The sequence below is a fragment of the Schistocerca nitens genome, chromosome 1 (assembly GCF_023898315.1).
Source record: "Schistocerca nitens isolate TAMUIC-IGC-003100 chromosome 1, iqSchNite1.1, whole genome shotgun sequence".
Taxonomy (NCBI): Eukaryota; Metazoa; Arthropoda; class Insecta; order Orthoptera; family Acrididae; genus Schistocerca; species Schistocerca nitens.
Genome location: NC_064614.1, coordinates 463,389,912 through 463,417,564, shown reverse-complemented (window position 1 = coordinate 463,417,564; position 27,653 = coordinate 463,389,912).

Genomic DNA, 27,653 nt, shown 5'->3' with positions numbered 1-27,653 from the left:
CCTTTCAGAGGAAACGCTGAAAGCCAAAGGCTGTCGGATACGTTTCGGCACCCATTCCCAGCAGCCGTCCGCAGGCAGCTTGCCGCTGCAGCAGTTCCACTTTAACATTGATTCCCAGACACCGAGGCGCGCCTCCGCTGTTTACGCGCGAATGGCGACGTGTTAATATTTTTGGCGTTAGCGCGCGCCAGCGGCTCCAAAGGAGGAAAAAAGTGGCAGCGTTGACATGATGATATACTGCCACTTCCCACACGAGCGAAATTCTCTTTTTTCTCTTAACTCTCCGTGACGCATAGTTTATTGCTGTTTCTCAGTTTGATACGTAATAAATGAGCGAGTTTAGTTAATTGTAACTAAATTCACAACCATTTATTTTGGTGGCCGTACTCCGGATTTCTCAACCCACATTCCTAAATTTGTTCTCCATTTGCGAGGATATGAATCTGGATGTTTCATCACAGTCTCTTCTTTAGGACGTATTAGAGCAGTCTTAATGCTAAATCCTTCACTTTTCTTTTGATTCGCTTTACCACGGCGTCATTTTAATGAATACGTAACTCCCGAAAGGAAAAGCTCACGAATATGTTGGACAATTTTGTTTTTGTGTTGCTCTGCCTTTACATTAATTACTTGCTGTTAATGCCGTCCAACTCTCATATCAAGCAAAGAGATCTCTCAGAAACCTCGCTCTTTCTACCGCTGTAAGTTTTGGTAGTGATGGATGTACTAAGAGTTAAAATCATGCTGTCAGCTCAACACGAGTATTCATTATTCCCAAACATTTATCGGAGGGTCGCGCGGGTAGCCGCACGTTCTGAGGCGTCTTGCCATGGTCGTCCCCCCCCTCCCCCCCCCCCCCCCCGCAGTCGGAGGTTCGAGTCCTCCCTCGGGCATTGGTGTATGTGCGCTGTTCTTACCGTAAGTTAGTTTAAGTTAGATTAAGGAGTGTGTGACAGATGACCTCAGCAGTATGGTCCTATACGAACTTACCACAAAAATTTATCGGAAGAAACGCTCTTTTGGCGGTTATGAAAAAAATGTTCAAATGTGTGTGAAATTTTATGGGACTTGACTGCTAAGGTCATCAGTCCCTAAGCTTACACACTACTTAACCTAAATTATCCTAAGGACAGACAGACACCCATGCCCGAGGGAGGACTCGAACCTCGGCCGGGACCAGCTGCGCAGTCCGGAACTGCAGCGCGTCAGACCCCTCGGCCAATCCCGCGTGGCTACGGTTATGATTATTCGTTATTTTATGGTTTCCGTGGAGGGCGGGTACAGCTTTACATACAGCAAAATGGACCAGTGTTTTAAACTTTTTATGCACTTCTACACTCCAAAAGCTACTTTACGATGGCTGGCGGAGGACATGTTGTGTGCCACCGCCTGAGTACAAAAAGAAAAAAAACCGAAAGCGGAGGAGGAAACTAAAAGAAACTCCGCGGATTGAGAGAATCTGTGATGTTAATTCAATGATCATAAAATAGAATCCAATTTACAAGGAAATGGGCAGTATGAGACCACTTAGCAGTATGACTTGGCATCTTCTATGTCATGGATACATGCAGTGATTCGGTTGGGGGGTAGGGGGTGGGCGAGTCATAAAGCTATTATATCCTCTCGTGCGGCATGTTGTTGTCACTGATCTCTGATATCCTGAAGCTGGGACTGGGACAGAGTTGATGTCCAAGCTGGTGCTACTCATGCCAATCATTCTGGGGTCAGATCTGAAGACCTTGCTGGCAACGAAACCACCTCAGCATGACGCAGACTGCCATAGAGACTTGCGCAATGTCCGAGCATTGTTGAGCATTCTTCTATTGAAAAATGCCCCCACGATACTGTCTCATGAGAGATAAAACGTGAGGAATCACGAGTCCGTGACGCACCGTTATACCGTCAAATATCCCTCAGCCAGTATCAGATGGGACCTGCAGTGATACCAGACAGCCCGCCACCACCACGACGGTAGGAGTAACACCGCTGTGGCTCTCCAAAACACTGGAAAAATGGGACCTCTCCCCAGATCGTCGATATACTCACCTACGATGGTCATCTAGGGCAGCGCAGAATCGTGATTAGACGCTGAACACATTCACCATTCACCAGCAGTCCACGCTTCCCGGTCACGGCACTCCTCCAAACGTAGCCGTCTGTGTTGTGTTGCTGAGAGCAGGCTACGCGTGGGTTGGAGATTTCAGAGCCTGGCTGCTACTGGTTTCCGACCAATGGTGCGGGACGATACAGACTGTTGGAGGGAGTCCATTACTTGTTCTCCGAAGGCAGGCGCAGTTGTGAAGTGGTTACAATCTGGAGACCCTAATAAACCTCCTTCAAACTCTGCCTGGTGCCGCATCTCCGCGTCCGTCTGAGTAATCACTCAATATCAGACGCTGCTCACGTCCCTTATATACCCCGCCTGCAAGTTAACAACTCTAAACAAGAAAAATTCTAATACACTTTCCATAAAAATTGCAAATCTAAGGATATGTAAATCTGCCGCCGTAGCTGAGCGTTCAGCACGGCTGACTGCCGGGCGCAGGACCGGGATTCGAGTCCCGTTACTGCCAGTGACTCCCTCTTGGTGCGTGAATAACTAACAGGAATATAGCTGGATAACGTTATCGACGACCGCCGATATTTCCTGTCGAAATATCGGCCGTTGTCGACGACGCCACCTGGCTAAATTCCCGTAAGTTATTCGAACGTTGTATACGCAGGGAGAAACCTAGATCTCACTCTATCTTAAAGATTCTTCCAATGACTCTGCCTGTCATCTAATTCTCCTACAATTTGTTTCATGTGTTACTTTCGTTTTAGGTTACTTCAGACGTATACGCCAAAAAATGGTTCAAATTGCTCTGAACATTGTGGGACTTAATATCTGAGGTCATCAGTCCCCTAGAACATAAAACTACGTAAACCTAACTAACCTAAGGACATCCACGCACGAAGCTGGATTCGAACCTGTGTCCGTAGCCGTCGCGCGGTTCCAGAATGAAGCGCCTAGAACCACTCGGCCACAGCGGCCGACGTATACGCCAAGATACACTCAAAGACAAAAAAGCCGCTCCAGAAAGGAAATATGTAAATGTGATAAACGTCTACAACCTAAAAGCTTATTACAATTTTCACAAAAATTGGATGATTCGTTAAAAGGAGCGAATAGAGGAAGTTAATATCGCATTGGTCTATCTCTGGTCCTTATCCAAGCCGTTATTCTCCCTGGCATGGATTGATACCGTTGTTGGATGTCCTCCTGTGAGGCATCGTGATAAATTCCCTCCCGTTGACGCGTTAGGTCGACAAAAGCCCGAGATGGTTGGAAGGCCCTACCCATTATGTTCTGAACGTTCTCAGTTGTGGAGAGATCCGGCGACCTTGCTGGCCAAGGGTTTCACAAGCTCGGAGGCAAGCAGTAGAAACTATCGCTGTGTGCTGCCGGGCATTATCTTGCTATGGAGGGCAACTAAACGAGGCGTGGTTTATCACAGGCGTACAGCTGTGATGTGAAAGTACGTCGGATGACAACCAAAGGGATCCTGCAATGAAAATACATGCCATCCCAGACGATCACTCCTGATTATCGTGCCGTATGATGGGCGACAGTCAGGTTGGTATCCCACCGTCGTCTGTGACGTCTTGAGACACGTCTTTGTGGGTCATCGGGGCTCAATTCGAACGGAGACTCATCACATTACATCACTCATAATCTGGGACGTCATTTCTTTTCATAGTAGGACCCCTTTGGTGGTCATCCCCGGCACCCTTATAGCACTGATACTTCGACGATATCCTATGCCCCGTTCTGTTCCCCTTCATGGCAAGCCTCCCTTGGTTTACATTTCAGCAAGGTTATGCCCGCCGGCACACGCCGAGAGTTTCTGCCGCTTGTCTTCGTGCTTTCCGAACCCTACCTTGGCCAAAGAGTCAGACGATCTCTCTCCAACTGAGAAAGTTCGGGGCATTATGGGCAGCGCCCTCCAACCATCTGATGATTTTGACGATCTAACGCACCAGTTGGACAGAATTTGACACGATATTCCTCCAGAGGATATCCAGCACCTCTTTCGATCAATGCCAAGTCAAATAACTGGTTGCATAAGGGCCAGGGGTGGACCAGCGCTTTACTGACTTCCTCAATTTATGAAGCTCTTTCTCCTGAATAAATTATCCAGTTTTTCTGAAGTTCTACTCATTTGTTTGTCTGTACACTTACGTCACATCTACCGATTTCCGTCCCATTCGGGTAATTCCTTCGTAGTGTGTCAGTTTATTATTTTCTCTCTCTCTCTCTCTCTCTCTCTCTCTCTCTCTCTCTGTGTGTGTGTGTGTGTGTGTGTGTGTGTGTGTGTGTGTGTGTGTGTGTGTCTTTTGAACAGTCGGTATGTCTACTTTTGACAGGGATAACGGCTGGGACGCGTCGTCACAGGGAATCAATCAGGCCTTGCCAGGTAGCTGATGAGAGTTGGCACCACATTTGCACACAAAAGTCACGTAATTCCCGTAAATTCTGGCGAGGGGGACGATGAACTCTAACGCCATGTTCAATCACATTACAGATGTGTTCCATTGGTTTCAGATATGGCGGGCTACATCGACTTAATCTTGCTACTGTGCTTCTCGAATCACTCCATCACACTCCTGGATGGAGTGGCGCATTATTTTGTTGAAAAATGTCACTGCCGTCGGAAAACATGATCGTCATGAAGGAATATGCTTCGCACGAGCTCCACTAGACCCATGAATGCTCCCGTGAATGTACCCCAGAGCATAATGGAGCCGCCGCCGGTTTGTCTCAGTCACGTAGTACAGGTGACAAGGAGCTGTTTCCCTGGAAGACGTCGGATTCGCACCCTCCCATCGGCATGGTGAGAAACGTATCGGGATTCATCGGATCATACAATGCTCTGCTCCTGCGCCAGTCGTAGTTGCCGATGTTGTGATGTTAACATTAGCACATGCATGGGTTGTCGGTTAACGTTAGGTAGTGTCACACGATTTCCGACGTCGTGCTGAGCTCTTCACATAGGATAGCACAGTCAGCTGTAAGGTAACAGCGATCCAGTGTTTGAGAAACAAAACCAGCCTATGATCGCAAATTGTTGATAGAGAGTTGCCGATGGTGCTATATGATGTCCCATGTGAGATTATTAGCTACAATTTTATCATTTTTACGTCTTGTGGGGATGCCAATCATGTCTACAAATTTTGTCTCTTTTATAAATTTTAAGGAGAGAGATCAATCTTATGGCGGCCATAACGACAGAAACAGAAACCGTTCGTTGAATAAAGCAAATTTGCACTCGTAAACTGTTCTGGTTTCTGCATAATGCTGAGTTCTATTTTCTCGGCAGACGTTCCAGTCGCAGAGGTAGTCCGATTACCGTAAACGCGTAGTTTGTTCACCAGCTCTCATCATTTCGAAATTGTATCGAATGATCCTCCATTTGTGATAGTGCAGCTGGGGAGAAAACAACAGAACAGACTGTAATATTTTTGAAAGAATTGTTAGTTGTTCTCCGAGAACTGACTCTCCCTTAATTTTGAAAACTTGTAGTATATTTAGTAACTAACGATGAATGTAACCCGGATTAGGAGTCAGAATTATCCAATTTTTTATGTGTACGGAGGGACGAAACATGTTACTGTGATTCACAGTCATATAAATAAATTTTACGAATACAAGCGTCAAATGACAATGGCCAAGGAGCACCCGTCCGAATGCTCTAGGACATTTAATCTGTTGACACAGCTGATATCTTCAGAGAATTTTATTAATCTTGACACAGTTTACATCTTAAAATGTTTTACATATTTCTAATCATTAATGTCCCTTGATTTAATTTGTTATGGTCGCTCATTACTTAGAAACAAAGTAATGACTGCGAAAAAGCGAGCACTGGCGGTAATGTGACAAGTTAGTTAACAATCATCTTGTAGACACCTATTCAAACAGTTAGACATCCTGAACACTCCTACAAAATATGTAAATTAGCTAATGAAATTCGTCAAACAATGGAAGACGAAATGACCTTCCTTATTCATTACTAAAACTGTTAGTGTCTTAGAAAGGGATACTGTACACAGCCACAATAACATAAATGACTGAATGATACTCATTCCCCTTGGACAACTACTTCTATTCCATAGTGGAATTTAGAAACTTGTCGCTATAAAAATTAAATTTCGATTTATCGCTAATCACAAGAGTACTATTAGAGCGTGACCAATTGATTTTTATTAAATTTAAGTTAGTGTGCTACGCTATGTGACCAAAAGTATCCGGACACCGCCAAAAACATACGTTTTTCAGTAGTCATTACGCTCCGCGGAACTCACGCACTTCGAACTTGGTCAGGTGATTCGGTGTCACTTGTGTCATACGTCTGTACGCGAGATTTCCACACTCGTGAACATCCCTAGGTCCACTGTTTCGAATGTGATAGTGAAGTGGAAACGAGAAGGGACACGTACAGCACAAAAGCGTACAGGCCGACCTCGTCTGTTGACTGACGGAGACCGCTGACAGTTGAAGAGGATCTTAATGTGTAAAAGGCAGAGACATCTATCCAGACCATCACACAGGAATTCTAAACTGCATCAGGATCCACTGCAAATACTATGACAGTTAGGAGGAAGGTGAGAACTTGGATTTCATGGTCGAGCGGCTGCTCATAACCCACACATCATAAATGCCAAACGGCGCCTCGCTTGGTGTAAGGAGAGTAAACATCGCACGCCTGAAGCGTGGAAAAACGTTGTGTGGAGTGACGAATCACGGTACACAATGCGGCGATCCGATGACAGGGTCTGGGTATGGCGAATGCCCGGTGAACGTCATCTGCCAGCGTGTGTAGTGCCAACAGTAAAATTCGGAGGCGGTGGTCTTATTGAGTGGTCGTGTTTTTCATATTGGGGGCTTGCACCCCTTGTTGTTTTGAGTGGCACTATCACAGCACAGACCTACATTGATGTCTTAAGCATCTTCTTGCTTCCCACTGTTGAAGAGCAATTCGGGGATGGCGATTGCATGTTTCAACACGATAGAGCACCCGTTCATAATGCACGGCCTGTGGCGGAGTGGTTACACGACTATAACATCTTTGTAATGGACTGGCCTGCACAGAGTTCTGACCTGAATCCTACAGAACGCCTTTGGGATATTTTGGAACGCCGACTTCGTGCCAGGTCTTACCAATCGATATCGATACCTCTCTTCAGTGCAGCACTCTGTGAAGAACGGTCTCCCATCCCACAAGAACCCTTCAAACACCTGATTGAACGTATGCCTGCAAGAGTGGAAGCTGTCATCAAGGCTAAGGGTGGGCCAACACCATACTGAATTCCATTTCCGATGGACGTCACCAATAACTTGTAAAGTCAGTTTCAGCCAGGTGTCCGAATACTTTTGATCACATAGTGTATTTAGTAACGATCAACTTGTAGCCATTTCTTCGACAGTCAATCTTCCCTCTGGTTAGATGCAACCCAGCACCAAATCATCTCTTGTGCCAACTAATATAATATCACATACCCTCTCAAACCACGAAGTTTCAGGTCGTTTCCTCCTCCCGTTCGAGGTGCTTTACCTTCTTTGGCAGACAGTATAACTGTTAGGCGACAGCGTTGTGAACATTGCTCCCGCAGCACAATACGCGGAGGACATTGAAATATGTAGTCTACCACGGCAGATAAAATTTACCTTGACAAAGCAGGTTCCTGCGCAAGTTCGTGGAGAGTTCGTTTTGCGTGCTGTCACCCAAGTTGCTTTGAGTATATTTATCAACTGTCATTTTTTATTGAAGGTTCTAGACTTGTTCTTGCAATGAATTACTGAAAGTTTCATATTTGATAGCTACAAGGAACGTTGTTTAAGTGTTAGAAAACGGAATATGAAACGGATAAACCTAATATTTGTTTTCTTTGGATTTAATAAGGCGTGCAGGGGGCGGAAGTAGCTGGAAACATTCGTGTCATATGAAGGTTTTTGTTATGATTTGTCAACTTCAGTGTATCTATGTGTTTGTCACTTCGAGCAATCTTTGCCATTATATCTGCGCCCACTGGTAAATCACCCGTGCAATCACTTCTGCTACTGCTGTGCTGGTTTGTTTCGTCTAAAAAATTTGAGACGAGCGATGGCTCGGCCAGTGAGGATTGAAAGCTCGTCCTCTGTCTGCATGTCATGCATGTTCAAAGGGAACAAAGTCTCCTTCGCTCTATTCTGTTCGAGTCAGTTCTGGCTGTTAGGCATGTGATTTTTCTTGTGTGTGTGTTGCGTTTGGTAATCAGCATGGCTGCTTTCAATTATATTGAGAGGGATGGAGAGTGTTTTATGAATGCAGCCTTGTGTTCCTATACATGAGGCTACACTGAAACTTCCATACAATATTTCTCCATGTGTCTGCTATGGAAGACAAGTCAATGTTTTGCTGTAATTACGAACCTGCCAAGCCATATCATGAAAGGAATTTCTTTTCAGCACTACAGCAGTACGAATAGCAGAGTGGATCTAGCAGTTACGATTAATGTAGGGCGGTTTCAGTTCTATCTGCAGGGTGTAGTTAACCCATAATCGAAGTGAGCAGAGAGATTTTTCATTCGCCAAAGATTTCTTGCATTTCTTTAATTTCACAACTTCTGTATGTGTGAAGTTTTCACCTCATTGTGGCTGTGGATACCACGTCGCTTTCGTATTATTAACTATGATGTTACCTGTAAAAGTATTTGTATCTTACGGCTTTTCAATAATCATTAATTATTACCAAATCTGTTCTTTACACGTCATTCCCTCAGTAAATTAGACACGGAAGTACATTTTTTTTTAATTTATGTTTGAAGGACGTGAGGTTTGGTGCAGCTGTAGCTTACAGTAGCGATAACTTACTATCATGTCATACGATGAGCACGGCCGTTATTTCCAAGAGAATATTTCACAAACGACACAAATATCTCAAAGCAAAAGATTTCTTGCAAATTGTAATATAATTATTACTGGTTGCAGAAACTAAGTTTACGTAGAGACTTTCAGAGCGGGAGTTGTCGAGCCAAATAGTTCGTGTAGAAATCTGGTATCTGAACTTCGCTGTAAATAAGAGTGTTCTGGATTATGAGTGAGAGCCAAGTATGCTCTTTACACTTACCTCCCAAGCGAAGTGTGCATTTACTGGTTTATAAAGTCACTATCTTCCAGCTTACATCTGGTCGACCATACATTGGTGATGAACTGGAATTTTTTTTCTGAGTTGCTTAAGGGATATCAGTTCTTTATTTAGTAAGTAATATTATCAGTGTCTGTCAAGCTTTCATTCGTCTGACAGGAATTTTGTTTTCACTGAAACATCAGTCAAGTGGGAACACAGCTTATTACAGGACATCATTACTTGTACTGATAACACAAGGTATGATGCATTAAAAATTGAGACCTTTCTTTACTTCTTCTGTAGGGAATTTTAAATGATAAATGAAAATGACTGTGTGTGGTTTTCGAGAATTTGTAGAATCTCTGTGCGTTATTCTGAAATAAAATTTTCTTTTTGATGATTGAGTGAACTGTACCTATAGACCTCAAACAATAATAACAAATTAGACGAGTAATCTGCATGAAAGAATAACGGAAGAAAACATTATCAGGTTTATTTGTGGATGATTGTGGGAAATAAGAGCATACAGGAGAGTAAATGTTTTTATTTGTTAGTTCACGTTACTTGTCTTGTTAAATTGGGACAATATTGTTGGGCAGTGCCCACTTGTTACTCTTGAGTTAGGTTTCGTTCAGCTTATTAATGGTTATTTACTGCGAGAAGTCTGGGAGCTGTACAGGAAAGTGTGAAATCTGAGAAAAGATTTTGGAATTTGTGGTGGAGGAATATCTTTTTATTTAAGTTTAAATGTTCTGTGACAGTTATTTACAAATACTTGATTGAGAGGGACAAGGGTAAAGAATCATTCCTGAGAGATTGTTGCATTGTGGATTAAAATGCGTTTTGGTGTTTTGCCTGAATTGTTCTTCTGTTAATTTCATGCATATTTTCTTGCAAATGTGTTGAACACACTGCACAAGGGAATTAAGGTGTCACTTTCTTGAAGCTCCGTAATTGTATACTACTACGACACATTCGTTTCAAACTTGGCTCAGTCGTTCCTCTGTAATGCAGCAGAAGTTTGTGGCCCTGTTATGTCACCACCGGTCTCAGTGGCGCTTCAAACAGCAAGGTGTTGACATTTTCGAAAAAAAAAGGAAATTTTGTCTGCATCTTGTGTGGTCTCCCTCCCACCAAGTGTTCCTTTATGTGTGTTGCCAAGAATTGTTCCCAATCTTGCTTCCTAGTCTCTGGTAGTTTCTGTTTGAAGGTCTTCGGCTTATCTGTACGCAGAAAATGTAGTCTTCGTCGCTGTGAATCCATGCTTGTTGGTAGTTTTCGTTTCCTCCTCTGTCTCGTTTTAGTCTTGGTAACTTACCTGTGCAGTGTGTAGTTCTGTTTCGCGGAAGATGCTTTTGGTATTGACTGTCCCTGTGCGCCTTGTGTAGTTTGTGGAGCTTTGTAATGTATACTGCATCAAATATTTTGTAAGTTATCTTGTACTATTTGTTTGTTTGGTCTAGTTTACTCTCCAGAATATGTAGTGTATTGTTGTCTGCTCCTGTGTGGTGTTACTGTTTACTTTTAATTCGAAAAATTTTTTGTGGGCGCTCGTTCTCATGTTATGCATTGTCCAGTTGGTGACGTGTGTGTGATGTGTTGTTTTCTAAGGTCATGTTTGTTACTGTATGATCCATCGTATCCTGCATATGTATGTGTTTGCCCTGCCGTATTTAAAATGTGTAGTTACGCCTCCTGTATCGTGTCGTTTTTGCTCTGGGTCATTCGTTCTGAGTGCCATAGGGTGGATCTTGAGTTAGTCATAACTTACAATTAAGTTTTTAGCCTAGAATAATCTGCTACATCCTTAATCATATTAGCGCATGTCTCAACTGTATGGCTGCTTGGACATACAATGAGGCTATTGCCCATGTTTCCCTTAAACAACTTGCTTCTGTTAGCATGTGGTTGTTGCACAGGTCAGATACTTCAACAATGTTTAATTTGTTGTCAAGGACTACAATCGCCACTTTGCAGTCCTGGCCACCAGTTATTGCGATAGCATCTACGGATAAGTTTCTTGATTTCTCGAGACAGCATACGGTTCCTGTAGACACGTCAGCTTTAAGGTCCTGAGCATTTCTAGGCAGTTCGCCGCTGTCTAATGTACCCTTCATTGTATTTAGTTGTACTCTCACGAGTGTCTCACGTAAACAAAGCATTTTGATCCCGTTTGTGCAAAGTCAAAGTACGTTCTCCCTTATGCCGTAACCTAATCCTTATACGGTTTTAATGGTTTTTCAGTGCTGCTTTCGAAGACCAAAGTCGTCCAGAGGCTTTGGTTCTGCTGGCAAGTTCTAAGGATGATTCTATCCGCTCGCTCCTTGGTTGGGAAGCAGATACTTCGTCCCTGTGGATCTACAGCTATATCTACATCTACATAGTTACTCTGCAATTCACACTTAAGTGCTGGCAGAGGTTTCATCGAAGTAACCCTGTAAGGTGTCTTTTCGTCCCAATCTACTTAATATTAAATTACACATTTCACAGTGTATCTTGGCTGGTGTGAAATTCGTTTCTTTTGCACTGCTTGTTTTCGGGGCAGTGGTGGCCGAATGTTCTCCCATTGTGGCATGAGCCAGGTGGGAGATAGCTGTTGATGGATTCATCTGAGTTTTACCTGTGATTGTGACGCCGGTGGTGATGGTTGGCGTAAGAGCTTTCTTGTTTTCCATTGGAGGGGCTACTGTTGTCGTGCTATCATTTTTCTTCTTTCTTACCTTATCTGTAGTGTTCTGGTGATTGTTTGTGACTTTCACTAGAACTTTCGTCATTGTTGTGTAATTCGCCGTCTTTGGGTATTGGTGCTCCAGTTTCGTACATCCACCAGAGATGAATCTGATAGGTGTAATGTAATTTTCGATCTTCCTAGTATCGCTCTTTGTATACTAGTGAGGTTGTTTGGCACGCACGCCATTTTGTTATTTGTCTGTTAGGTGTGTGTTACTGGTGTTGTGCATTTGCGTGGTGTGTGTAGTGTGATCAGGTTGTTAATGTTTAGTGCTTACTTTACAAGTCAATTCACTTTCAAATTCAATTCTGTATTGTCGGGCATTTTGGAAGTTTGCCCAGTACCACAAATGTTCCTTTATCTGTCTTGACACGTCAAAATTGAATTGCCCCATTTTCCTTATCTCTATGTACTCAGTTGTTGATGTAACTGTCTTATAGTGCCTGCTTTTATATTATGGATGCTGTTTCATCAGCGTATCATTAGTAAACGGGCAAAAGTCCCGTCTGTCTTCTCCATATAATAGCACTCTTCACCAATTAAGACTTGAAGGAGATTTACATTTGTTCTTTATATGGTGTCTTGTAGTTCCGTACTGTGATTAAGCATCATAGTCGGTGCTTTCGAGTAGTCTATCACAGAGAATTTCGTAAGTCTGACACTCTCCACCTTTGGTTTTGTTGCACTGTCTGCCTCCTTTCTTGCTCGGGTTGCAGAGCACTGTTTGATTTTATGTGTGACCTGCGCGTTTGCGGCCTTGTTGTCCACACTTGATGCAGGTAATTTCTTTTAGTGGACGGATTTGTCGCGTGGCCAACTTCACAGTAATTGTAGCACTGTGCGACCACAGATAGTTTTCTCACCGCTATAGATTGAAAGTCAGTATAAACCCGTTCACGTCGGACCGCATCTTACGTATAGGCGGGCTTACCTATATGACCTGGTTATTGTAGCCGCTGATGACACGTATTTTCACTTCCTGCTCAAAGACCTCTCGCGTGGTGTCGTCTCTTAGGTTTAATCGATAGACTGTCAAGGAAGTCAGAGTCCTGCAGTATGTCAGGAACGTGGTCGGCCATCAATAACGGTTTTCGCTTTCTAGGTCCTTCACACTGTCAACAGTTTTCGTGGTTTCTAGTAGTTTTTACAATATTTCTGTGTAGCTGTTTCTACTACCACTGCTGAGGAGATTGCCGTGATTGTCTTGGTTCTTTTTTTTTCTCGTACCGATTTTTTGCGTGATTGCTTGACACGCCGTTTTTGGATCGTGATTTGTGGTTGTTTTTATAAAAAGTGTGGTGTCTTGTTTTGCTTTTGCTTGTTCTATTTTAATATTTTCTTTTTTATGGCTTTGCTGTAAAGGTTGCTGCATATGCAGTACGAAGTTGCGCTTGAGTTTTTACTTTTTCGGCCTATGCCCTAAGCTTTTTCGCCTTAGATTGGAACTTTTAGGTGTCTAGTTTTACGTTTGTCTACCTAGTCCCTCGACTTGTACAGAACTTGTGGTTCTCATCCTTTAATATGTCTGTCATTCAGGTATTGCATGTCGCAAGAATCGATGGATTTCAGCTGGTCCCTGGCAACCGCAGTCGTGTGGACTTCTACCTGTTGCAGTAGTAGCGTATTTTCTTCCCTTAGGAGATTAATTTGTCGCTCTAGACGCACCTGTGTTATTGCGCCATACAACAGATGATGCTTGAAGATTGGTAGGAGACTTAAGACCTTCTTGCCTGCAAGTTAGTTTGTCATTAATTAGCGCTTCTATTGAGAGATGATTTCTCAGAAAGGGGCAGGATAAGGTTACGATTGTGGACGGGGCAGTAATCAGTTAAACTCGATTGCACAACAAATACGTAAACTTTAGTTAAAGAAATTAAAATTTTAAAACAATCTCTTAAAAAAACACAATTGACTGTATGATTGCTGTAGGCCTTATCACAGAAAAAAATCCCACAATTGTGGGGCCGAAGGCCACCAACAATAACCTCAAAAAACAAACGGCTGAAGGGCTGAATTTGAAGTCAGAAGAACAATTCCAGATAGCACATATTAAGATAAATACTTAGTTTTAAAACAAACTGTAACACGGTTGAAGGCCTTGTTATAAAAGAAGTGAAATTATTACTCGGCTGAAGGCCACAAACAATTTCAAATAACAAACGGCTGAAGGTCTGAATTAGAAGTCAGGAAAAAAATTCCAAATAGCACACATCTGAACACATACCTTGCTTTTAAAACAATTTTGCTTAAAAAAAAAAAACTTATTGTAAGACGGCAGAAGGCCTTATTATGAAGGAAGTGAAATTATTGCTCGACTGAAGATCACACACAACTTCAAATCACAGACGGCTGAAGGCCTGAATTAAAAGTCAGAACAATTCCAAATAGCACTTTTAAAATAAATACCTTGCTTTTAAAACAAGTTTGCTAAAAAAAAGTTACTGTAAACACGGCTGAAGGTCTTATCATGAAAGAAGTGAAATTATTGCTCAGCTGAAGGCCACACCAACAATAATTACAAAATTACAAATACCCTTAAAACAACATCACAATCTAAAGAATCAGGCCAAGCGATTCTCAGTAAGTGTTCCAAGGGTCAGCCTGGGAAGGTAACTCAAACATAACGTAAGGCGAGACAGGCAACCAAGAGCTATACTCACGTAACGGGATGGCAGCTCAACTAGGGGTAGCTTCAGTGCCGATCGACGAACTAACCAATCTGCGTAACGTCCTATCACCGGTACAACGATGGAATATTTTTAGTCAAGGGCGAAGAAACAGGCGGCACTATGTCTTCAGAAAACACCCATGGCCGAAGAAAACACTAGAAACAAGGTAGACCACCCAAAAAAATGCACAGTACAGTACAAGAGGCTGTCGAACTACACGCCGTGTCGGACAGCATCAACATGACAAGGAATGATACACTGCTGGAAAAGTACGCTAACTTCCAGGGCAGGTAACTGGGGCGTTAGTGGCTGCAAGGCAGAAAATCCCACTGGGTGCACTTCACTAATAAGAATAATACTAAATTCAGTTATGAATAACACATAGAGAAAGACGGCTGCAATGTTTCACTGCCTCGAAAGACTTCACTCGTTGCCGCCAGGCTCAGCGGCCTTGGGAGCAACAACCTGCCAACCAAGAGCGAGATTTCACATTAGTCGGGGTTGCATTAGCAGTTAACTCTTCACTGAACCTAAACGTCCAGGGTTCAGTAGGCAACGAAGTCGTCGCTCTCGTAGCTACCCCTCCTCTATCTGGCAGAGGCAGCACGCCGCCAGCGGCCCGGTTTGCCCCCTTGCTGCGCGGACCTGCTCGGTGCTGCGCCCAGCCGACATGATGTCCGTTCGCCACTCCACTCCACACAACGCCACCCGGAAATACTAGCGGTGGCTCCAAAGATAGTACCACAGTACTCGTATCGATAAGCGCTGCTGCTGCCCCTCATGGGCAGGCAAGCTAGCGACTTAGTGACGCCAATAAATCGAATAAGAAACGAGATGCCGTGACCACAACGACAAGGTGCCAAGCAATAAACGGCACGAACACGAGCCGCGCACTGCTCATCTATTTTATTGAGTCTCTTTTCATCAATATCTATTAGTTTTTGTCAGTGTGACGTCAGCATCCCGCCTTACACTTCACATTAACTTCTGATCTCTGGCCTTTTTTTGCCACATGTCATCTGGCTGTTTGAAGCGTCCCCAAGACCAAGTGTAAGGTCACAGGGCGTCATGCTTTTGGACTATTACAGAAAAAAATTGTGGGCTGTATTTAGTCAAATTTTAAACGCTCGCCGCAATGGAAGAAAATAACATTGTTTCGAAAAGCGACTATTTAATTCTTCTGCATAATGTATTTGCTCTGTTTCGAGATGTGGTCCATAGCAGTGGAAATTTTAGTTCCAACGTCACTGTAATTGATCAAATTTTCAATGATAGGCTGTTAGTTCATTGGATATGACTGGATATGTAATCTGTTTTGTTGATAATGATGATTCATATATTGAGGAAGGAAAGAAAGTGTAGAACTCGTTTGTTCTACAACAATAATTCGCTGCCTGAGAGAAAAAATGGTGATGAAATTTACTGAATGATTGTTCATGCTCAACATACCTACTACAGTTGTTTCCAAAGCCTGGTTAAAGCGGCACTGTTAGCTCATTCAAGGATTTTACACTCTTTGGTTACTTTATGCTTAATCTCACTTAGTTACAGTAGTTATTTCCTGATTTTGAGAATTTTCATGCGACTTAAGTTCTTAATTTTATGCACAGTGTCTGAGGTTGTGTTGAATACATAGTGAAGGATTATTGAAAAATTTCGGGTTATGTACGACTGGACAGTGCTGCTGAGGATATTGCAGGGAATTCTTAGCTATCTCATATCTATGGCGATAGTTTGGGATTTTAATACTGTTTCATTTAGCACAATTTTTTAGTCTACCCTTGATATTGTTTGTTTTTAATGTGAGAGGTTTCGAGCTGTATTCTTTTTCCTCATAATTAATTGGTTTGTGGATGATTCCTGAAGAGATTTGGGGGACTTCTTTTAATTTTTAAGGCATTTTGGTATTGTATGATTCTTCACTTTGCGTATTGTGAGGTCATTTCGACTTGACTGCTTGGGTTTTGGTGGTTCTAGTATTTGACGCATAAAGAAGAAAGGAATACTTTCTCAGAGATAGATCAGAACCACTGCTTTTGAGAAATTTTTTGAACTGTGCTCACAGTTAAGGGTAGAGTTCCATTCAGTTTTATGGAAGAATTTCCTATGTTGAAAGTAAACTTATCACTTTTGAATGAGGTCAAAGTCAATTCCATTCGTTAATGAACAAACTAAGCAGTTGCAAACCGACTTTCAAAATTTATGGGAAGAGTATGGAAAGAATAAGGTTGATTTTGTAAGACAGATTTGAAGTAGTATCTAATCAGAAACCTATTACTTAAATCCAAGAAAAGATTGCTGATAACGCTACATTACTGCAGGGTTTAGAAAAGTTATGAGCAGTTACAGCTTAGTTCTGAGGAAAAGATATCTGGGGCAAAATAAGAGATTAAACAAACAGTTAAGAAAGTTGAGATGGGATCCATAGTTACACAATTAGGTAATGCTGAGTGGTACAGTTGCTGTTTATGTTGGTCAGATAAAATAGGGTTCCATATCTTGTTTGAAGGGAAACCTCTATTTCGATGGATTCCTTGAGCACAATCCCAGTAACTAGAAATGGGAGCAATAATTTGCGTCTCTTTAAACGACATGTTATTCCCGTCATTGAGACAATGGTCAGCGACGGAAGATTATTCAGGGCTAATAGTCTATCCAATACAGGCCTTTCTATAATGACAGGGATTTTTATAAACTCCATGCTTTCTCAATCCCCAATCTTCTTTACCAGATCCAAACAGCGCTGTAGTCTTGGCAAAAGGCAAATGAACACTTTTAATATCATATTTCCTGAGAGTTCTAGAAATTTTTGAAAAAATACTTCCAGAAAAGGGTAGAAAAGCGACTGATTTACTAGAATCCGGCGCTGGTTCACTTGATGGTCCAAACTGTAAAGGACGAATAATTTGATAATTGGTGTATTCGCTGAGCTTGAAGACAGCCTTGAGATGATCCAATTCCTGTGTCAAATTTTCGGAATTAGAAATGGCATAAGCTCTCTTGACAATGTACGCAGAACTCCCATGCGCTGATGTGGTGGATGACAGTTCGTAGCATAAAGATATGTATGCGCTTATAGTATACGCCATGTCCCAAGGTACCAGTTTCTTTTTTGTGTACTAGAACACCCAAAAAAGGTAATGTGCCATCTTCTTCAATTTTGATCGAAAATTTGATGCGTGGATGAAGACAGTTAAATGATCTAAAAACCGATTAAGAGCTTCCATTCCATGTGGCCAAACAATGAAAATATCATCCACGTATCTCCAAAAACATGTAGGTTGAAAAGAAGTCCTGAGTGCGATATCTTCAAAATATTCCATAAAAATATTGGCGACAATAGGGGAAAGAAGACTCCCCATAGGCCACACCGTCAGTTTGTTCAAAAAATACGTCATTAAATAAAAAATTTAGCTAAATGTCTTGCTCCCGTCCTCACTCCTTAGGTTGGGAAATGTGAACATCATTTATCCAACTCGACTGATCTTCTTCAACGGTTGAAGTCTTTATGAATTGGAACGACTGACCTTTTAGTTAGTTTTGATGTGTTTTCCCTTTTCATCCAGGAACCTTTGGAGGAGTCCTTGTTGTTAATTGGTCAACTTTTGGATGATAAATACTACTGAGCCGTGTCGCCATGTGTTGACATCGACATATTTTTTGTTTAATGACGTACTTTTTGAAAAAAATCCAGCACATCAGCGCATTTTGAGTTCTGCAAACATTGGTCAAGAGAGCTTATGCCATTTCTGATTCCGAAAATTTGACACAGGAACTTGATCATTTTAAGGCTGTCTTCAAGCTCAACGGATATACCGATCATCGAATTAATCGTCCTCTTAAGTTTGGACCATCAAGCGAACCAGCGCCAGATGTTAGTAAATCAGTTGCTTTTCTACCATTTTCTATAAGCATTTCTTCAAAATTTCTAAAATTCTCGGGAAATATGACATCAAATGTGTTATTTTGCCTTTGGCGAAGACTAGAGCCCTGTTTGATCTGTTGAAAAAGATTGGGCATTGAGAAAGCCTGGAGTTTATAAAAATCCCTCTCAATGTGGAAACGCCTATATTGGACAGACTATTCGCACTGTTCATGACCCATGTGTTCATAACCCCTGCGGCACACACTCTTGCTCCAGCCTGAAAAATCTGCCGTCGGCGAGCATTGTCTCAATGAAGAGCATACCATGTCGTTTAAAGAGACGTAAATTATTGCTCCGGCTTCTCGTTACTGGGTTTTGCTCAAGGAATCCATTGAAATACGGTTATCTGGTTACATTATTAATAGAGATAAAGGCTTTCCTTTCAGCAAGATATGGAACCATATTTTATCTTGTATAAAACCGCAACGGTTTGGTTTTCAACCCGTCACATCTTAATTTGCGATTTGTCACTTTCGCCAGTTTATACAGCAGGGGGCAGCTCTTCCGCTTCTCGCGCATGCGCAATGTCATGGACCTGGGGTGTAAAGAATCCGCCGTTTCTGATGTTCTTCCAGTTCCGGCGTGATTGTGCACTCAGCAATCGCACCTCGTGTAGTGAAGACGATCATATCTGGATGCACGGAGCATAAAGGTACCATGTTTATTATTGAATATTTTCACTTAAGGAAGTATTTTTTAATGATTTACTAATCCTGCATTTCATCTAGACTTTCCTATGATGGATGTAACATGTTTGGTGGAGATGCATTTGGTTCAAGGTGATGGTTAGGTTTTGTTACTGATTGTGGATGTGGTTTCCCGTGTGTTTTATATATTTTCTTGTATTACTGTTTGTTACTGAGTAATTCCATTCATATAGAAGTTGATGTGAACATTTTACCTAAGCATGTCTCTTGGTGTGCCTTATTGTATCAACGTTTCTGAGGCCATGATAGTGACATCATGTGAATATTATGGGACTTTTCTTGAATGATACAGGAGAATGATTTTTCTGTGTGCCACATGAAATTTGGTGAATTATTTAATGGATTGGTAACTGATGTTTGAGAATGTTTGATGTGAAGTAATACAGATTAATTTTTAATTGATCATGGATCTTTTACTAAAACATTTAGTTACAATTTTCGATGAAAATTGAAAAAGATGGCACATTACCTTTTTTGGGTGCAAGGAGATTCATTACTTGGCGAATGATAAGTAAGAATGGCCTCATATGTTATGAATGCTTCCTGTCTATTTTTTCTGATTTATGGTGTTTGAGCTGTTTAGCTGAAGTGCTTTCAATTCATTTGTGATTCTTAGCAAATTTTGTAACTGGATATTACTAGTGACATGTATGTGGTGTGAACGATGTCTTGCCTTTCTCATCATCATTGAACTATTGTGAGTACACTATGAGGATGATTGTGAATATTGTATACACTGAGACTGAGATGAAACTGTGTTTAAGTCAATGTTTAATGCAAGAAATTTGGTCTTGAAGAATTTGAGACTATCTGAACTGATACCACGTACTGAAGAATGCGCTGTGAAAAATTAATGAATGGATTTGAGTGTGGTGATGATTAATGAACGCAAATAGGTTTTAAATAAAGTTGTGAAACATTCAGAACTGTCACAGAATGAATACTGAGTGATATCATAAGCTAAACTCTGTTCAACAAAGGTTGATATGTAAAAATTACTAATGTCTCCAGTCTTGTGGTACATGATTATTTTGAAGCGAATTGTATAGTTGTGAATTCTAGTGATAGAGATTGAGATGCTATGTTCATACAGTTTTTTCGTACTGATATATACTTTAAGGGATATGTGATCTCTGTCGGCTTTCCACTGAATGGATGTTACCAGAGGGTGTATTGTGGTATTTGACTGAAGTTGGGCAGTAACGCCAACGGTTCTGCAACACTTGGCTGTATTCTGGAGACCATGAAGGAATTAACATGAGGTGTCTGCTGGTGTCAGGAATGCTGCAGCCTATCTGTGAACTGAGGATGGTTTTTGGTTCTTCTAGTACCTAAACGGAACAGGTTCCAGCTACGAATTGTTAGGTGTAAGACCGACTATAGTTCACATATGAGGGAAATTCAGTGAGGGCACTGTTAGTTGTATTAGGATGATGTGATTCTTGTCATTTGAGCTGCAGTGAGAATGAAAGCCTGGGTGCAGCTGTAAGTTTGGAAGGAAATGAGATGCATTTTGCAGATTAAAGTACATTTTATTTATTCTGAACACTTAGAGAGATATCATGGTTGGAGTGTAAACACCACAAAGATAAGCAGAGTTTGATTTTGAGATGAATGGCAATGATGGGAAGCTGGACCTAAGCGTAATAGTGGTCAGATGTTTTCTTTCTTGATCCTTGTATGTTATTGAGTCAACTTAACTATTTTGGAACATGAGTATGAGTCTGGTTAATAAGAAGTAAGCTATTTTTCTGAAACTGTAAGTGTTGTTTTTCAAGGTTAACAAGGCATTAGTGGTAAATATCTGTTCAGTGCTCACACTAGTATGAAGCCTTATTGCATGTGAAGTAGTGAATCAGTTTGTAAGTGTGTTCATGTGCTTCAACGGTGATTTGATAATTGCTTGATTCAATGATATTCAGACGATTGTTTCTACGTGGAGTGCTGAGCTACCTGGTTATCTCAGTGTTATGTGTTTTCTGCCTATGATATCATGTTTTGAGCTTATTTTCAGTAAATGGAACTGCTAGTGGTTGCATTTGCGTTTTATCACTCTCACGAAATTCCAATCAAGTAGCAATCACTGTTTCTTGAAATTCCTCTTAGATAGGTATTACTTAATCATCATGTGATTTACTTCCACTGCTTTCTAAGCCAGTAAGAACACTAATAAATCCACCAATCTGAGTTATTCTTCCACGATATATCATGTGCACAGGGCCATTGTTGAGAAAGTCAAATACACCATCACTGACAGCTGAAAATCTTGACGGTAGGCACATTCTGAAGCCCTTCGGATAGACCAGCCCTGCTGCTCCAAATCTGGTGTTAACATATCTAGTTATCAAGATTGGGTGCCTCTTCCCCATGTTCTAACGCCGAAAACATTTCAATGCCTATTTTGTTCCATCATTACTCAGTTGCTTCAAGTCCTGCAATACTGGAGTAGAATAATTCTCGTTTTCTTGGTGTGAACACACTGTTCTATTGCGCCTCTGACAAAACACCGCCAGACTTCTGGTGCCAAACACTAAGCATAGGTGGCTAGGGCCCTGGAGTTGAGAATGTCCCATTTCTTTATTGATAAGAGATTACATAAATATTATATATAACGGTTTTTAAGTATTGATTTAGTGTGTTTTAGTTGTGGATGATGCCAAGAAATTTGGAAATTCACGTTAAAATATTCGCTCACTCTATATAAAATTGTTCCCTAAGATAACTGAACTGTAGACTTGTAACTATAAATAGAATTACTAGCAGACTCAGTTTTCATTTTTCGACAGAATCACTGCAGCTGCCTGTCTCAGTGACGAAGCAGTATTACTTCTTTAGCTACTTTGCTATATTTCTCTTTTTGCATTGTCGCTATCTTTTTCCAAACTTCTCAAGCTGCTTTCACAAGGAAAGTACATAATAATTTTAGGTGATGCTTAGTTGATGGTTAGACCGTAACAAACTACATTTAACTAACACAATAATATTGCTAGGTTAGTATTTGCGAAACGGTCAACAATGTCCACATTGTTCAAACTGCCACGACTTGTCCAAGAAATTCAAGCCGTTCATAGGTCTTTTTCAGTCCTTCAGATACACAACGACCACCACTCTAAATCATCACGATCAGGAACTTTTTCGGGGGCGGGCTGCTTGTAGGTTTTGCAAGAATGAAAGATAGAAAATCCCTAAGTTGCAGCAAGTAATGAGAAGGTAAAAAATGTAAGACTGTCAGTAGTAATTTTACTTAAATTTTTGTTGCAGGTCTCCAAGAAGAAGGCATTGAACAGCAGCCTTTACGGTTCAGCATACATCTTTCGTCTAAACTGTCGGCTTCCGATTTTACAACCCCCTCCTTCCATCTGAGACAGCAACTTCTGACATTTGCACCTGCACGTTGATGTAATATCAAGGCAGATCATATTTCACTGACTCAACATGTTAGGACAATTGATTAATGATGTGGTTCCATGTGTTTTGCCGAGTTATTGTTTCCACTCATGCGCAACGTTTCAACGACCGACCAAGCTGTCTGCTTCGGGTGTTAGGAATTTGGCTTTTGTGTGTACTCGCTGCGTGTACTCCAACCAGACTGTGAAATACTGCTGGTCTCGCACCGCTATTTACAGCTGGATTTGATTCCCGTCATTCCGTACACTATTTGATGCTCTTCCACTTTTCAGGACACGCACTGACTTTGTGTGATATGCGAATTCTTTCAGAACTTTCATGGTCTGGTGGATGTGATGGCCGGCGAAATTTTAAGAGTGCCAGACCCCGTTATTTAAATTGAAACCTCTAAGTTTTAAGACATCTTTGTTTCTACAGCACCTTAATTGCGCTGTCCTTGGAGTTTGCAGCACTGTACTGGTCACATAGAATTTCCTTTCATTATCATATTCGAGGCAGTGCTCGGCGACAGCTGATATGACTGATTAAGTCGGGTGTGTCGCTGATGATTGTTGCATCTTTCCTCGACTTTTCTGATAGTCTACCAAACGTAAGACATTACATATTCCCGTGGAATGGCATCCACACCCGTCAATCGGAGACCTAAATCGTCTTCAAAATCACAAAGAATACTTTTGATCTTAGTAGAAGGTAGCGAAATACATGTCATGTTTCCATAAGAGTCCAATGACCTTAAGACCGTACGTCCCGTCGCTTGTATGGACGACTCAGGTTATCAACCGGACGCTCTTTGTGAGCAGCAGAATTTCTTTGAGAGAGTGGGGATGATGATGATGATGATGATGATGGTGATAATTATGATAATAATGATGGTGGCGGCTCGTGGTGTGGAGATGGTGTGCATAGGTTTTCTATACGTACTGTGACACATGGATCCGTTCTTCCCTTAACACGTAGAGGAAAGGTAGTTGGCCTTCTTTTCAAGTTCCATGGTGAATTGTATTTTACGATCGATAGAGTTTAAATGTTTCCCTCTCCTTGTGGCCATACAAAATGTCCACATACTGATAAAAACACGTTGGTTTCAACTTGGATTCTCGTGGCTTTGCTTCAAAGTCTTCTGCGTTATGTTCACCAGGACAAGTGAGTACCCAATGCCGTGCCATCAGTTTGACCATAGTATTCTCCGTCGAATAGAAAAAAGTTGCTCTCAGTACGTACCTAAATTCTCTGAAACAGTTTTCTGAGGTTCGTTCCAGGAATCGTTTAGAAACTGACCATAATATCCGTATCTGGGAACAGCAGCTGACAGCGGTGTAGCCAGTGGAGTTGCGAATGTGGCGTTAGTTTGCTTAGAATGCGTTTCAGCTACCGAGACCTAGGATCAAAAGACATTTTGCACACTGCTATCGTGGACCGAGAAGGTAAATTACATGTAGCCCAACTACTACCGGTACGGTACACAGACTTCCTGTGAGTATTTCAAATTGTAGTACTGAGCAACTTCTTAGAGTGCCTGTTTTGCAGTGTATAACTGCAATACAGCAGGCAATGGAACTCTCGTTGACTGGGATCTCCTCCGCTTCAGAATCAGTTCTTGGCACAACAGTATCAAATACGGGGACTTGTAGGGGCAAGAGTGTTTAGATTGAAAACTTAAGATGGGATGTAGAAACACATCAGAGTATATCAAACTTGAAAAAATTAAAAATCATTTGCGCCCTTTCTATTGCTCATGAAAACCACACATTGATTGTTGTACCATCATACAGCGAGACCTTTAGAGGTGGTGGTCCAGATTGCTGTACACACCGGTACCTCTAGTACCCAGTAGCACGTGCTCTTGCACTGATGCATGCCTGTATTCGTCGTGGCATACTATCCACAATTTCATCAAGGCACTGTTCGTCCAGATTGTCCCACTCCTCAACGGCGATTCGGCGCAGATCCCTCAGATTGGTTGGTCGATCACGTCATCCATAAAGATCCCTTTTCAATCTATCCCAGGCATGATCGATAGAGTTCATGTCTAGAGAACATGCTGGCCAATCTAGTCGAGCGATGTCGTTGTCCTGAAGGAAGGAATTCACAAGATGTGCACGATGGGGGTACAAATTGTCGTTCATGAACACGAATGCCTCGCCAATATGCTGCCGTTATTGTTATGCCTTTATGGTTGCACTGTCGGTTGGAGGATGGCATTCACGTATCGTAGAGCCGTTACACCGCCTTCCATGACCAGTAGCGGCATACGTCGGTCCCACATAATGCCACCTCAAAACAGCAGGGAACCTTCACCTTTCTGCAATCGCTGGACAGTGTGTCTAAGGCGTTTACCTTGATCGGGTTGCCTCCAAACACGTCTCCGACGACGACTGTCTGGTTGAAGGCATATGCGCCACTCATCGATGAAGAGAACGTGATGCCAATCCTGAGGGGTCCATTCGGCATGTTGGGCCCATCTGTACCGCGCTGCATGTGTCGTGGTTGCAAAGATGGACCTGGCTACGGACGTCGGGAGCGAAGTTGCGCATCATGCAGCCTGTTGCGCACAGTTGCAGGTGTAACACGATGTCCTGTGGCTGCACGAAAAGCATTATTCAACAAGGTGGCGTTGCTGTCAGGGTTCCACAGAGCCTTAATCAGTAGGTAGCGGTCATCCACTCCAGTAGCAGCCCTTGGGCGGCCTGAGCTCCATGTCCGAACAACATCGTTTTGGTTCACTCCGAGACGCCTGGACACTTACTTTGTTGAGAGCCCTTCCTGGCACAAAGTAACAATGCAGACGCGATCGAACCGCGGTATTGACCGTCTAGGCATGACAACACGAGCCGTGTACCTCCTTTTTGGCGGAATGACTAGAACCGATAGGCCGAGGCGCTGCTCATGCATCTTTGGGCGGGGTTAATGACATCTCTAAGTAGTCAAGGGGACTGTGTCTGTGATACGATATCCACAGTCAACATTTATCCTCAGGAGTTCTGGGACCCGGGCTGATGCAAAACGTTTTTTGATGTGTGTATATACTTACATAATATAAATAGGATATCTTCGTATGTTTAGTATTTTCGAATATACTGGTCGTGAAGTAGCCGTTGGCTTTCCCTAATAAGTCCAGATTAAAATGAACCATTTTTTCATGCAATATAACCAAACAAGGAAAAATTGCTGTTAACTCTAAGGAAAATTCAAACTTGATTAATAAGAGCGAACGTAGGGTAAGTAGATTGACAGTGGTTCACATACAGGTAACGAAGGTACGAGGGGTGTTAAGTAAGTAATGAGGCATTTTTTCTCCCGGCTAGTTTCGGCTCATGTCTAATTAGTTGTGTGGAACGTTATGGAATATTCCCACTTCAACCCCTATAGTTTCATAAAGTTCCAATATGTGGCAGTGCTATAAGTACCCTCCAGAGCATCGCAGATTTTCATAGTCGCTTGCAGAACATCTACGGAGAGCTGGTAGCGAACAAAAGCACGGCGAGTGGTTAGGCGAGGCATCATCGCAACAAGGTCTTGCGAACCTGTCCCTTATTTCCCGTGTGCCGGCCGGCCGCACGGAGCTATTACTCCTGCAGTGTTGACACGTATGGACACATTCATTCGAAGTGATAGATGAACCATAACCAACCATCTCTCATCACAATTGGAAGCCTCTGTTGGTGGTGTTGGTACACTACTGGAAGGTGTGTGCCCACTGGGATCCTCGCCGCTTAACAGACGACATTAAAGAGCATCGAAGTACCATGTGTGCGTAATCGCAAGTGCGTTTTTGTGTAACATCGTCACAAGCAATATAAGACGGGCCCATCATAGCAATCCTTGGACTGGCGACGCTTCACCTCTCCTCCAAAGAATAAGTTCAAAGCCGCACTCTCAGCCGGTAAAGCCATTGCGACGGTCTTCTTGGACTGTTGAAAGCATTACTCTGCTGTCCTGCTTCAAGGTGCAACGATTAACTATGCAGCGTATTCTGCGAGCCTCAGGAAATTGAAGAAAAGACTTCAGCGTGTTCGTCCCAACAAAAAATGCGGTCGTACTACGTACTACTACTACTACTACTACTCGATGACAAGACCTCACACAAGCCTGCGCACGCGAAAGGAGCTCATAAGACTTGATAGGACTGTTCTTCCTCATCCACCCTAAAAACTGGATCTCGCATCTTCAGACTTCCATCTTCTTGGCCCGATGGAGGATGCAGTACGTGGATGCTGGGGAGGTTACTGGTGCAGCAAGACGCTGGCTCCGACGTCGGCCAGTAGTGGTCCACGTGGGCATACAGGCCCTACCAGTAAGTAGGCGTAAGGTCGTCGCATTGAACGGAGATCATGTTGAAAAATAGGATTTTGTAGCCAAAAGAGTGTGGAATCAAATGTTGTATTGGAGCTCTGAATAAAATCAACCAGCTTTCAGAAGAAGAAATTGTTCCATTACTTGTTGAACTCCCCTCGCAAATTACACTAAATAGAGAGAGCAAGCATCCCAAATAAACCTATTTGTATTCAGTTATCCATGCACTTTATGTGCGATTCCAAATTCCACTTCAGAGAATTTCAATAGTGCAGTTTGTTACGTGCATTTGTTATGTCACATATGTTGCAGATGACTAATAATTCCTGAATAGCCTCATTTGTGTGTATGTGGGAGAAGGCCGATAGCAAGGGTCATCTATAACTTCTGAATTCTCATGTTATTCTCGTGAAGTGTCTGCGAAAACAATCATAGGCAACGCAGCTCGAGAGAGTCTCACACTGTCTTACTACTTCCACGACGAAGCTTTTTATCTTCATCCGGTGCAAGCGATGGTGCTCCGATGTCAGTGTCAGGAGGCTGCTCCATTTTTACAAGCTTGGGATGAGCCCTTCGATGACTGTTCCGTATTTTGTCTTCTCTCTGAGTGGGAATCCTGCATAAAACCAACACGCTTTCAGAAAAAAAATTGGCATTGCTTATTGAACGTCCCTCGTTTATCCATCTGACGATGCACTACTATCACCTCTTTACTAATCTATAAATCGTATACACTATAGATTACTGTAAATCTACCACACATGGTAATCA